Raw genomic sequence first — 14530 nt, forward strand, 5'->3', positions numbered from 1 at the left:
ATAAACCTCTCAGTGCTCCCGCTATCAAAAAGACATTTAGTCACTTAGTTGGCGAGGGCTGTTCTGATCCAGCACTACAGAGGCTAGGGTCGGTCCGTGGTCCAACCTGTGCAGAGTTATCATCTGGAATGTCCAAGATGGCAGCCCCTTAGGTCGCAGTGTGGTCATCCCCGGAAGATGCCAGCATCCAAGATGGCAGCTGTCATGCCCTGCATACAGCGGTGCTGGGGCTGGAGGGCTGTAATCAGCATAATCTTGTGTAGTGGCCCTTCTTCTTGCACTTGGAGCATGTTGCGTCTCTCGCCAGGCTGTGTTTTTGGGGATATCTTGTCTGGCTGCAGAAGTAGCACTTCGGGTGCTCCTGGGAGACAGTGGCTGTGGTGGTCTCATTAATCAGGCATGGTAGCAGACCAGTGGCCTGTGGATCTGCATCCCAGGACGGTGACCCCCATGTGGGCCCATTCACAGAGTACACTTCCGCATTGCAGAGGGAGATCTCCAGCGACTTCACCAGATCAATCACCCCTTTTAAGTCTAACTTACTCTGCTCGAATAACCTCTGGTGCACATAGTCAGACCTGATGCCTGCAACACAGGCATCCCGGATCATGTCCTCCATATTTTGGGTGGCCAATACTGCCTGGAAGTTGCACACCTGCGCGAGTCCCCACAGGGCCCGGAGAAACTCATGGCCCAATTCACCCGGTCACTGTCTGCGGGTGGCCAGCATATGGCGCGTATATTTCGTTAACTTTCTCCATGTATTGTCCTTTGAGTATATCCTTTGCTTCCACATATGTGGTGGTATCCCTGATCATTGGGAATACTCAGGGTTCGACCTGGGAGAAGATGCAGTCCGTTTGCAGTGGAGGCCACAATGCTGGCTGAGTTTTGGAGGAAGACTTCAAAAGAGCATAGCCAGTGTTCGAAGTTGGTCGGGTTTCAGGAATTGGTCCATTATTAGTGATGAAAACAATAAAAATGTGAATAAAATTGATGCACAGTAAATAACTTGAGGGGCTGAGACTGAGTCACTGATCTACAAATATTTATTCACAATAGAGAAGGACCTCATCCTGTGGGGAAGGGTCAAGGTGATAGAGGCTTTATACAAGGTCAAAAGAGAAAGTGGCCGCAGATATAGTCACAGGATGGTGTAGAACTAGGTAATCTGGAAATCATCAATTCACCACGACCAGTTTATGCACAGACAAGTCACAATGTAACAACGGCCCAACATTGAGAAATATTGGCCAGAATGCCAGGAAGATGATTTTGGTGTGAGATTTTTCTTCTTCAGTAGTTGGTTTAACATCTCATTGCCACTTCTGTGAGACCAACTCCTCCCTTATGAAAGCACTGGAGTGCAATGCTGGAATAGACACTGAGTGCTGTACCGGTGAGGCACCATCTTTCGAATCAGAAGGCATGCTGAGGCCCTACCCATTGGCTAACTGGAAAAGGTCCTAACCTCAGAGTACAGAGAAGAGCAAGAAGGTTCTTCTAGTCTCCTGCCCCTCTGTTAATAGCCTGGAGTGGGAATGAAGGTGAAGAAGCAGAAGAAGAGGCAGTTAGCGCACAAGTAGGGACAGCTGATAGGGAGTTTGTGTGGAAGGACAGGTAGATAATGCAACAGGATGCAGAGTCTGATGTAACAAATAAAGGACAAAAGATTTTATATTTAAATCCACACATCATAAGAAATAAAATGGATGACCTTGCAATACAGCTACACATTGGCAGGTATGATGTTGTGACCATCCTGGATATCATTGTGAGCTGAATGACCAAGGATACATAGTAGCCTCTTTTAAACTGCAGCACCTGTGTAGCCCTCCTGGGACTTGGGCGTGATTACTGGGGCAAAGGTGCTGGAAGGACCTTTTAAATTATAGGGGGAATCATTCCATTAAATCGCCAACCCAGTGATTTAGGAGGATCCCACCCCCGGAATGACGCAGTAAGTGTCGTGTCACGCACACACGGGAACTATCAGTAAGTCTCCCCCGTTCCCCCACCAGCCATCAGTTACCACCCCTGTCATTCGCCACCCCCCATTAGTCACCACCCACTATTAATCACCACCCCACCTGTCAGTCACCCTCCCCGTCAATCACTACCCCCACCATCAATCAACACCCACCTTGACCATCATGCATCCCCCTTCAGCAACATCCTGCTGCCATGAACGTTGAGCTGTCACTATGAACCACAGTGGCATTCACAGCAGTGACAGTTCGCGGCCCCCACACTCTCACCCCCCCTCCCCCACAGCATTGGCCTGTCTCTCCCCCTGATCGTGGCAACCTCCCCATGCACGGCAGAGACATCTCCCCCATGGCAGCAACCCCCCCCCCCACCCCGGCTGTGACCCCTCTCCCCCCAAGACAAAAATCTCACTCTCACTCCCCCCATCACCACGGCAATTACCCCTCTCTCGCCCCCCCCCCCCGTGATTGTGACAGGCACTTCACCCAGGGGTTTCCCTGTGATGTCACTGGGCAAGCGCTGATGTCACAGGAGTAACCGGGTCTGCCATTTTGCTGTTCAAGCTGCCAGAGGACACATCCTGGTTAAGTTTAACTGGGTTCCCTGACCACCTCTGAGGAAGGTCAGAGACCTGGTTGAATTTGGACGATGCTGACCAGGCTAACCAGGCTAATTGCCCAGTTAACCCGATTTTACATGGCAGCTTGAAAGGACCTTGTGCATCAAAAGGATAACCAGGTCAGCAGAGTGGGTGGCATGGCTCAGATGGTAAGGAACAGTATTAAATCACTAGAAAGAGGTGACATAGGATGAGAAGATCAGAAGAAAATCATTGTGAGTTAAGAAATGGCAAGGGTAAAAAGACACTATTAGCTGTATATACAGGTCTCTAAACAGTAGCCGTGATGTGAACAATTTGATAGAAAAGGCAGATAGAAAAGGCTTGACAGAAGGGCAATGTATGGTAGTCATGGGGGAAATTTAACATGCAAGTACATTGGGAAAACTAAGTTGGGACTGGACCTCAAGAGAGAGAGAGAGAGAGAGAGAATCTGTAGAAGTTCTACGAGATGGCTTTTTAAAGCATCTTGATGATGAGCCCACTAGGGCATTAACTGTCTTGGATTGGGTGTTGTGTAATGCACCAGAGGAGGTAAGAGAGCTTAAAGGAATCACGATACGATTATTCAATGTGCGATTTAACAAGGAAAAGATAAAATTGGATGTGTTGGTATTTCAGTGGAGTACAGGGAATTACAGTGGCATGAGACCGGAACTGGCCAACGTAGAGTGGAAGGAGGCACTAGTAGAGAAAGCAACAGAGCAGCAATGGATGGAGTTTCTGCAAAAAATGGGGAAGGTGCAAGATAAATACATACCAAAAAAGAGGAAATATTCAAATGAAAAAATGGCACAACTATGGCTGACTGGGGAAGTCAAAGCCAACATGAAAGCAAAAGAGAGGGCATACAAGGAAGCAAAAATAAATGGGAGCATAGAGGATTGGGAAGCTTGTAAAAACACAGAAGGTAACTAAAAAACCCAAAGGGGGGAAAGGTGAAGTATGAAACTAGCAAATAATATTAAACAAGATATAAAAAGCCTCTTCAAGCATATGAAGAATAAAAGAGAGGAGAGAGTAGATATAGGCCCAATAGAAAATTACACCAGAGAAATAATAATGGGAGACAAGGAGCTAACAGCAAAACTAAATGAGTAGTTTGCATCAGTCTTCACTGTGGAAGACTACCTTGTGCCGGAGTATCAGAGAAGGGAAGTGAGTGCAGTTACTATTTCAAGGGAGAAGATGCTCAGAAAGCTGAATGATCTAAGGGTGGATAAGTCTCCCAGACCTGGTGGATTGCACTCTCGGGTCCTTAAAGAGATAGGAGTGGAGGTTGTGGCGGCATTGGTAATTTAGGAATTAATGGATTCTGGAATGGTCCAGGAGGACTGTAAAATCGCACATGTCACCCCACTATTCAAGAAGAGAGGGAGGCAACAGAAGGAAAATTATAGTAAGAACACAAAATGCTGGAGAAGCTCAGCAGGTCAAACAGTGTCCTTAATGATTAAAAGAAAGCTAATGATGAAAAGCTTTGATGAAGGGCTCGTCCAAAATGTCAGTTATGTATCTTTATCTTTGCCACATAAAAGACATTATTTGACCTGCTGAGCTTCTCCAGCATTTTGTGTTTTTACTTTAACCACAGTGTCTACAGATTTTCATAATTTACTAAATTATAGACCTGTTTGCCTGGTGTCAGTGGTTGGGAAGATGTTGGAGTCAAATGAAAAGGATGAGGTTACAGAATACTTTGAGTCACATGACAGGATAGGCTAAAGCCAGCATCATTTCCTAAGGGAAAATCTTGCTTGACAAACATTGGAACTCTTTAAGGAAGTGACAAGCAGGCTGGATAAGGGAGATGCAGTGGATGTTGTGTAATTGGATTTTCAGAAGGCCTTTGACAAGGTACATAATAAGATAAGAGCCCAAGATATAACAGGAAACATACCAGAATGGGTAGAGAATTTGCTGATTGGCAAGGAGAAGAGAGTGGGAATATAGGGTTATATTCTGATTGGCTGACAATTACTGGTGGTGTTCCACAGGGGCCAGTGTTAGGGCCACTTTTTTATGTTGTATATTAATGATTTGGATTATAGAATGAATGGCTTTGTGACCAAGTTTGCAGATGATACAAAGTTAGATGGAGGAGCAGGTAGTGTAGTGGAGGCAACAGAAGGTCTTAGCCAGATTAGGAGAACGGGTAGAGAAGTAGCAAATGAAATATAATGTGGTGAAGTATATGGTCGCGCATTTTGGTAGAAAAAATAAATAGGAAGACTATTTTTTAAATGGGGAGAAAATTGAAAAAACCTAGATGCAAAAGGACCTTGGAGTTCTTGTGCAGGATAGCCTGAAGGTAAACTGGAATGCTGAGATGCTGGTGAAGAAACCATTGGATTCATTTTACAAGGAACAGAATATAAGAGCAGGGATCGGTTTTTGAGGCTTTATGAAGGCACTGATGAAACTTCACTTGGAGTATTGTGAGCAGTTTTGGGCTCCTCATTTAAGAGTTGCTGATGTTGGAGAGGGATCAAAGGGGCTTCACTAGGATGATTCCAGGAATGAAAAGGTTATATGATGAGTATTTGACAGATCTTGGCCTGTATTCGTTGGAATTTAGGAGAATGAGGGGGATCTCACTGAAGCATTTCAAATGTTGTAAGGCATGGACAGAGTAGATATAGAAAGGTTGTTTCCCATGGTGGGAGAGTCTATGACAAGAGGGCACAATCTCAGAATTTAAGGGTGTCTGCTTAAAACAGAAATGTGTCAGAATTTCTTCTGCTAGAGGGTTGTAAATTTAAGGACTTTGTTGCCACATGTGGTTTGTCATGCCAGGTCTTTGGGTGTATTTAAGACAGAGATTGAGGTTCCTGACTAACCAGGGCATGAAAAGTTATGGGGAAAAGGCTGGCATTGGGGCTGAGTGAGAAAATGGATCAGCTCATAAGTAAATGGCGGGAGAGGCTTGAGGTGATGAATGGTCTATTTTGTTCCTATGTCTTATGGTCTTAACGTATTATCTAGTCATGTATCTCCTGAGAGTATGTGGAGTTAACCAAGCACTAACTACTGTAGCTAACCTGTTTCCAAAATTACAACACGGACCACGTGTCCATGTGTTTTGCCTTTTCAGGTGATGCCTAGACTATGATAATCCCCACCAAACTGCAAGGAACTTCCCTCATTTTGTCTGGTCATGTTTTCTTCACACTTGGGTGTCAAAGTAACTGAGAAGATCACAGGGGTGTCCCTTTCCTCTATTGATAACATTCACCAGGAGCGTTGCTTAAATATGGCTGAAAAAATTATTGAGAACCCTTTCCATCCAGCACGCAGAATCTTTGACCCATTACCATCAGAAAAGAAGTACAGGACCATTAAAATCAGGACTGCCAGTCTCTTCCAGCAGGCTGTGATATTGATGAACGGAATCCAAAATATTTATAAATGTTTATTTTTATGTAATATCTTGATGTATTTATGTAATTATCATGTAGTGTGCTTTGTGTGTGCACTATGGTCCAGCAAAATGCTGTTTCATCTTGTTGTATATTTACAGTCAGATGATAATAAGTGAACTTGAACGAATATTTTATACATTGCTGTTGTTTTATTAGCTACTTCAAATCAATGAGGTTCTCATTCACTGAGAATCAGGAATGATAATTTATTGAAAACACAGCAAATGCAATTGTACTCAAATGTACATTTAATATGTTCAAGTAGACATTTGATAATCTATTGGGGAACTTAAGTAAGTTCTGATTGCTGTATGAAATTATAATACTCCAATGAGCAGTTTTTGTACTTTATTCTTAAGGTCTCTGATAATCCATTCTGAATTGCTTTCTGTTTGAAAGCTAAAATAAATGACATAAATGGATTTAACTGGTTTCCTCCTCAACAGTAACGTTACTACGCTCCTTTTTTCTCATAACCTGCTCCATCCTTCTCATAGGGTTGTCAAGAGTTTCCCTCTTGTTGCAGACAGATATAATGTTTCTATGTTAAACCCTCATCCTCTGTGCAGCTCTATCTTCCAATAGACAACCACCTCTCTCTACAGAATTAAAGAAGGTGTTGTGTTCTTAGGGTGCTCTTCCCTGCAGAACTCACTGTCTTTCCCCACTGAGGTCAAATTATTCAATCAAGGCTCTGATTAGTTGATCCTGAAGCTCACAATTGAAGTAAAACACCCCTGGCTTGAAAGTCAAGTGACTATGTTTAAGAAAGCACCTGAGAAGAACCTTGAGGAATTTTATTGCTCTGTAAGTGCTAAACATTGATTATTGTTGCTGTGGTGGTCAGGCTAGCAAATGTAGAGACCAAGTCCTGCAGGAACCTACCAGTGAGCTGTTATTCCCTACATAGTCCTGCATTTGGCTGGATTGTATGATGATCGCATGCTGGCACATCATGCGAAGCTGATGTTTTAATTTTAATTTAGTGATACATCATGGTAATAGGTCCTCTCAGCCCATGAGGCCTCACTGCCCAATCATATCCATGTAACCAATTAACCTACCAACCCCGTATGTGTTTGCAACATGGTTGGAAACCAGAGCACTTGGAGGAAACCCACACAGATATAGGAGAACATCTAAACTCCTTACAAATCACGACAGATTCAAACCAGGGTCACTGGTGGTGTAATAGCATTGTGCTAACTGCTACCCTAACTGTGTCTCTTCAATTGTCTTTAATTGCTTCACTCTCCAGTTCTTGAAGTACACAACTGATCATTGAGGGGGTGGGGTTTCTCTGAACCCACTTGATGGACCAGTTCCACTTAACACCCTAGTCGCTTCCCCTTGTCTGGACCACCTGTTCTAAACACACAATTTAGTAGTACTTACACGTCGTACTCTTCTCCAAAATTCAACACCAATGAAGTTGATACTATTGATTGTTGGAGGTAGAGCAGGTGTTTTTTTATTGCAGGTAGCCAAGAATGGATTCCTTTGTTTAAGATGGCCTTGGTTTCTTTGCTCAGCATTTCATTCACCTTAACTATCTTTTCCTACTCCATTTTGCTAAAATTAATAAAACAATAATGTGATGAAGAGTTTATTGCCATTGTACAATGTACATAAGCACCAAAATTCTTATTTAATGCAGCAAAATGGATATTTAAATGAAAACTACAATAGTAGATATAAATTAATTAAAAAGAGAGATAAGGAGTACAAAAGAAGAATAATAAGTATTTACGATTCTTCTGATGCAAAAAAAGTGATTTTGCACAAGTGTTTTTGTGATGTCAGAGTGGACCCTGATTTGTATAACAAGAGAAAGTTCAAGATCCTGATAGCGGTTGGAAAGTTCTTGAACCTGGAGGTGCTGAATGAAGCAGTGAGAAGAGGTTGTGATCAAGATGATGAGAGTCCTTTATGATGTTGGCTGTCTACTTGAGACAGTGCCTCACATTGATGTCTTCAATTGATGGGAGGTTAGAGCCTCTGATGGACCTGGCTATGTTTGCTACCTTCTGCATTCCTGGGCACTTGTATTGCCAAACAAGGTTGTGATGCAGCTAGCTCTTATATTTTCCACTGTGTACCTGTAGAAATTTGATAGGGTATTTGACAATGTACCAAATCTCCTCAAACTTTCTAGAAAGTAAAGGTGCTGATGTGCCTTCTTCACAGAAGCCTTGATGTGCTGGCTCCAGGAGACATCTTCTGATTTTTAGACTCTCAGGAACTTGAAGGTTCTAACCCTCACCACCTCTGCCCCATCATTGTAGACAGCCTCTAAAATCAATGATAAGCTCTTTGGTCTTGGTGACCTTAAGAGCAAGATTGTTGTTCTGGCATCAGTTCACCCCATATTTTACATTTCCTGTTATTTGTCCAACAATGGTGTTGTCATCTGTGAGTTTGCAGAATTGGGGCCAAACTTGGCTTCACAGTCATGGGCGTGCAATATGCAGAGCAGGGGACTAAGCATGCAGCCTTATGGTGGCCCTGTGTTGATGGGCAGTGTGGAGGCTGATGTTGCCAATCTGCACTGATTGAGGTCTGATGATGAATAAGTCAAGGATTGAGTTGCAGAAATTAATTTTTTCTTCTCAAGATTACATCAACTCCAAGAAGCAGTCCAGCCTGCAAAGAAAAATAAACATTAGTTACCATTATCACACTAGTTCACCCCATACCCATCCTAACTCCTCTCTCCAAATCCTCAACATCAGGATCAGGCTGTGACTGAACAGATGTTGCTGGATTGCCCAAATCTGTGGATGTTCTAGCATCTCAGCATGTTTGCTCCATTGGAATTGTTGGGTATTGGATCCTGAATGTAGTTTCTTACACAATTCCAAAGTATTCAGGACGTGGAACCAATGAACCCTTCTCCAGACTAAAATTATATTCTCACAATTTTCCACACATCATTTTCTAATGTGGCTGATGGTGTTGCATTGCTTTAAAACAGCATCAGAGTTACATCCGCAGTAGCATCCTTGAACATTGCTTTTGCCTAACTTCAGAATTTTTTGTGGAATGGCAAGTGATATTAACAAGCACAGACAGTCATCATATCTGTTTATACACAACTAAACAGGGAGTCTGGATCCATACCAAACACTGAGCAAAAATGTGACTCATTTTCAAACCTCGTCTGTGGGAGACATTCCAAACATTTTGGCAGGCATCAGAAACAGTGAATCCTTAAATCCAGGTATAACCTCTGCAAAATTGTCAGGAATGCCAAGTGGTAATGGCAGACTAAGTCTGAATCCCAGATGAAACTTGCAGATACTTATTGATTGTGGCAAGATGTGCAGACTCTCACAGTAAAGGCAGGAAGAAACACAGGCTACAGCATATCCCATGTCACTCAATGCATTCGATGTCTGCTTTGAAGAGGTCAGTGAGTCAACATGTCTGCACTGCAGACATCCAACTGGTTTTCCTGAATGAACCATAGAACATTACAGCACAGAAACAGTCCATTTGTCCTATCTAGGCTATGCCAAATTATTCTTCTGCCTAATCTCACTGACCTGCACCCAATCCACATCCCTCCATACTTCTATCCATGTACTTGTCCAAATGTTTCTTACATGTTAAAATTAAGCCCACATTCACACTCCCATGATTCTCTGTGTAAAGTAGTTCCCCATAAACTTCTCCCCTTTCACTCTCTGGTTTGTATCTCATCTAATTTCAGTGGGTAAAATAACTACTTGCATCTACTCTACCTATGCCTCCCATAATTTTGTATACCTCTACAGGTATCACTTTCCCCCTCATTCTTCTACATTCCAGGAAAGAAAGTCCAATCCTTTCCCTGTAACTCAGTCCCTCAAGATCTGGTAACATCCTAGTAAATCTTCTCTGCACTCTTTCAATCTTGTTGATATCTTTCCCATAGATAGGTCACCAGATCTGCACACAATACTCCAAATTTGGCCTCACCAATGTACTGTACAGTTTTACCATAACATCCCAACTCTTCTGCTCAATATTTAATTTATGAAGGCCAATGTTCCAAAAGCTCTCTTTACAACTCTACTTACCTGTGATGCCACTGTTAATAATCATGTATCTGTATCCCCAGATTTCTTTGATCTGCCATGCTCCTCAGTGCAGTACCATTTAGCATGGATGTCTGTCCTTTCAAAGTGCAACACCTTACACTTTTCTGCATTAAATTCCATCGGCCATTTTGCAGCACATTTTTCCAGCTGGTCCAGATCCAGATCCCTCTGCAAGCTTTGAAAACCTTCTTTGCTGTCCACAACACCTCCGATCTTACTGACACTTGCAAACTTGCTGATCCAATTTACCACATTATCATCCAGATCATTGATATAGATAACAAACAACAATGGTCCCAGCACTGATCTCTGAGGCACATCACTAGTCACAGGCCTCCAGTATGAGAGGAAATCATCCATGACCTCTCTATAGCTTCTCCTGTAAAGCCAATGTCGAATCCAGGATCCTAAAAGTGAACCCATGAAAATAAATGATCTGGATTGAGTCCCTGAGCATGTCCTAAGAACTGAGTAAACCAGCTGATAGGAGTATTCAAGAGCATCTTTAATCTCTTCCTGCAACAAGCTGAAGTTGCCACCTCCTACAAGAACTCCACTACTAAAAGAGCAAAACAAGTTGATATCACTCAGTGTCTTTGACATCCATCATTATGAAATGCTTCACTATGGCTAATATTAACTCTAGCCTCCCAGGCAAGCTCTACAATTTGCCCACCATCGCAAAAAGTCCATAGCAGATGCTATCTCCTTGAGCCTGCACTCTTCCAGTCCGAGCATCGGTGCACAGTATCCAAATAGCAGGGACCACCGGTTCTGGTCAAAACTATGGGGCATGCGGAGGGTGAAGGATACACTGGCCAGGACCAGGGCTGCACTGGCTGGGTCCAGGGTCCAGGCCTACATTGGGTGAGTCCAGTGGAGGAACAGGAGATGTTGAGGGAGGTCAAAGGAGAGAGAGGTGTTTCTTCAGAAAAAAAAAATCATCTGGTAGGTTGAGATTTGGGTCACTCCAAAAGTATTGAGAAGCAGATTCTACAGGAAGGTGCTGATGCACAATCAATTATGCAAAGACTGAAGTTTCTGGAACTGAAGGCATTCTTGTGTTTCTGGCTCACACTGACCCAGGCCCGACTGGGGGAAGGGTTGTGGCATGATAGCCTTTATGGGGGATAAAGGGGAGGAGTCACAAGCCAGCCAGTAAGAGCAGGGTCAAACAGAAAAGGTCATCTCATTTACATTCACAATAGTGTTTCATCACAGGTGGTTAAATGAGCCAAGTAGAAAATATTCAGCGGAGTGGGTAGAGAGCAGGGGGTTGGGGGGTGGGTGGGGGGGGGGGGGAGTCGCAGAGTGCAAGGAATTCAGTTTGTTGTTGTTCATATTATTTAGAATGACAGACATACTTTGATCACTTTGGCTTACCAGAACTTAAAAACAAAAATAGCATGACATTGGAATTGGACTGCATTCCTGCATCAGTGCTACAGAGATAATTAATCACATCACCATTAATATGAAAATGAAAACTTGCCAGCATTTATCTAGCAGATAAATGGCAAACTTTCTGTTCTCATTGATGAATCGACAAGCCTGAGCATTAAGACAGCCTCAGTAGTTTATTTGAAATGTGAAAGTGATAAGGAAGATGGTCTTTACTTGTTGATAATTATAGTTTATGATAATTAGTGAGTGCAACTGTGTGATATTTGTTATATTACACATCACTCTCAATTATAGACACCAAATACAACATGGTGGCCACCAAGGCCAGGTCTAGCGAGACGTCCTCGTTGCCGATTTTGGCGAGCTCCAGCACCTAAAAAATGAGCACTTCACCTGGGATGCCTGGACAACAAAGACATCAGATTCCTACTTGTTGACAATAGCTCTGCTCTCCTACAGCACTGTCCCAAACAATCTCATCTCCAAATTCTAAGATATAAGTAGCAGCAAACTTCTAATCTGCTGGGTCTTCGATTTCCTGACATGCAGAGCATAAGTAGTGAGGATTGGTAACATCTCCTCCATGATAATCCTTTACACTGACCCCTGCAAGGCTGCCAACACACATACTTGCTGCACACATGTACACTCATGACAGTAAGGCCAAATACTCCTCTATCTCCATCTCCAAATTTGGAGATGAAACTGCTGTCATAGACCAGATCTAAAACTACAACAGAAATGAGATAGCGAGTCTAGAGACATGTCAGGACAGCAACCTCTCTCTTAATGTAAGCAAAACGATGAAACTGGCCATCACTTTCAGACACACCCCTTTCTGTATCTAGAGTACTGAGCTGGAGATGGTGAAGAGCTTCAAGTATTACCAACAACCCATCTGGTCCAACCACATGGATGTTACATCCAAGACAGCATGGCCATCAACCGACTTCCCCAAAAGCCTTAGGGTATGTCCCCGAGGTCTCGTTGTTTTTTATAGATGTCCCATGATGCTGCTAGGATTCATCACAGATTGGTGCTGGAATTTTTCTGCTCGAGACCACAAGAAACTGCAGAGAGTTGTGAAGGTGCCTCAGGCCATCATACACACACTCCCCATCTCAACTCTCCATCGAATCTGTCCATACCTCCCAGTTTTGTGAAAACTCCTGGCATACTAAAGGGCCCATGGCATCTAGATCACATTCTCTTCTCTCTCTCCTTCCATCAGGTAGTCAATACATGAGCTTGAAAACAACCTCCAGATTTAAAGACAGTTTCTTTCTTGCTGTTATCAGACTCTTGAATGGAGCTCCCTCTGGTAAAAAAAAAAGATGCTGCCCTCCTATTTCTTCACTGTACCTTTCTCTACACACATTGACATTGCTGTACCATAACCTGCACTTTTATTATTGCACTACCTTCTGTGCTAAGTATGAGTTGACTTGTCTGGATAGCACATAAACAAAGCTTTTCACTGTATCCAAGTAAAAGTGACAATAAATAAATGGATTCATTTCAACTCAAAGTGAATATTTCAAACAAAAAGTTTGGATTTTTCCAGTGAATTTCATGCTCTCAGTGTGGCCCAAAGCATTTTACAATCAATAAAATGTTTTTAAAAATTACCAGACAATTTCTGCACAGTCAGCTCTCACTTAACTGCACCATGAAGAACTCTGATAGCTCTGAGCTTGTGCAATTAATGAGTCAGTTCCTTCCCAACCTGTCCATCTGTACCTTTTGATCCATTAACTGATGAAACACCTACACAACCTAATCACAACTTTGCTCAATCTCAGCTCAGGTTACTGAGGTGCTTTGAACAAAAATTAAGTAATTAGATGTAGATCTAGCCCCTTCAGCTCATCAAACCTTCTCCGCTATTTAATACGAGGTGGCTATTCTTGATCTCAACACCATTTTATTGCCTCCTCCTCATAATCATTGATGCATAGAAATGTATCTCTTCCCTCTTTGAAGAATTATCTGACTCATTTACGACCTCATGCTGTTGCACCCCTGATGGTAAGTGAACCTTTACTGTGGCAGTGACTACACATGAAAGATATTCCATTGCCGGCAAAATATACTGAAACATCTGCAGAAAAATGTGAGATTTGCTGTAGAAATGCCAGTTTTTTCCTTCTTTGGCCTTCCTTTGGGGTTCTGTACTTCAACTCATTGAAGTGGATCAAGCCCTTCACCCCAACTTGTCCACATTGACCGAGTTTTTTTATAGATCCACCACAGTAACAGGCCACTTCAACCCAGGAGTCCATGCTGCCAAATTTACATCCAATTAATCTGCACCCCTCGTACGTTTTTGAAAGGTGGGAGGAAACTGGAGCCCCTGGGGAAAACCCACGCAGACATGGGGAGAATGTACAAACTCCTTACAGACAGCTTAGGATTTGAACCCCGGTCCCGATCGCTGGCGCTGTAAAGGCATTGTGCTAACCACTACATGAACCATGCAGCTCCTCCCTCATCCCACGTGCCTGCATTTGGCCCATATAAAACCCATCTTATCCATGTATCTGTCCCAATGTTTCTTTAAATATTGCAATAACACCTGCTTCAACCACCTCCTCCAGCAGCTCATTCCATACACCCACCACCCAGTGTGTAAATAATTTACCCCTTGGGTTCCTGTTAAGTCTCTCCCCCCCCCCTCATCTTAAACCTATGTTCTCTGGTTAATAATCCCCCGACTCTGATCAAAAGACTCTCTGTCTTCACCCGATCTATTCCTCTCATGAATTTGTACAGGTCGATGAGATCACCCCTCATTCTCTTTGAAGGACGCTGCTTGATCTAATAAATTATAAAGTGAATTTCACTGTCACTAACAGCTGTGTGTTTAGCTGGGGCAGGGTTTCATGTCTTTTGAGTGACAGACATATCTAAAGGATGTAGCTGGTTAATTATTTCTGTCCTGATAAACACCCACTGTCCTCTCTCACCATGACATGAGCAATGCACCAGATTGTTGCAATAAAATTAGTCATTTT

The 14530-nt window shown here is 42.9% G+C and overlaps 3 long non-coding RNA genes across 3 annotated transcripts in view; 1 reads left to right on the plus strand and 2 right to left on the minus strand.

The window, feature by feature from the left end:
* Positions 1 to 1031: 1031 nt before the first annotated feature.
* On the minus strand, positions 1032 to 2256 carry LOC138751345 (uncharacterized). Its single transcript, XR_011349849.1, has 2 exons — positions 2144 to 2256; positions 1032 to 1530 (listed from the first exon to the last, which is right to left on the minus strand). It is a non-coding gene; the product is annotated as an uncharacterized lncRNA (long non-coding RNA).
* A 267-nt stretch (positions 2257 to 2523) lies between these two features.
* LOC138751346 (uncharacterized) lies at positions 2524 to 6034 on the plus strand. The gene is made up of 2 exons (XR_011349850.1): positions 2524 to 2757; positions 5703 to 6034. It is a non-coding gene; the product is annotated as an uncharacterized lncRNA (long non-coding RNA).
* A 1719-nt stretch (positions 6035 to 7753) lies between these two features.
* The window catches only part of LOC138751347 (uncharacterized), a 209538-nt gene continuing 202761 nt past the window's right edge, over positions 7754 to 14530 (minus strand). Inside the window, exon 4 of the long non-coding RNA XR_011349852.1 lies at positions 7754 to 8673. This is a non-coding gene — a long non-coding RNA (uncharacterized lncRNA). The remainder of the gene's footprint in view (positions 8674 to 14530) is intronic.

This window comes from Narcine bancroftii, chromosome 1, assembly GCF_036971445.1.
Source record: "Narcine bancroftii isolate sNarBan1 chromosome 1, sNarBan1.hap1, whole genome shotgun sequence".
Lineage (NCBI taxonomy): Eukaryota > Metazoa > Chordata > Chondrichthyes > Torpediniformes > Narcinidae > Narcine > Narcine bancroftii.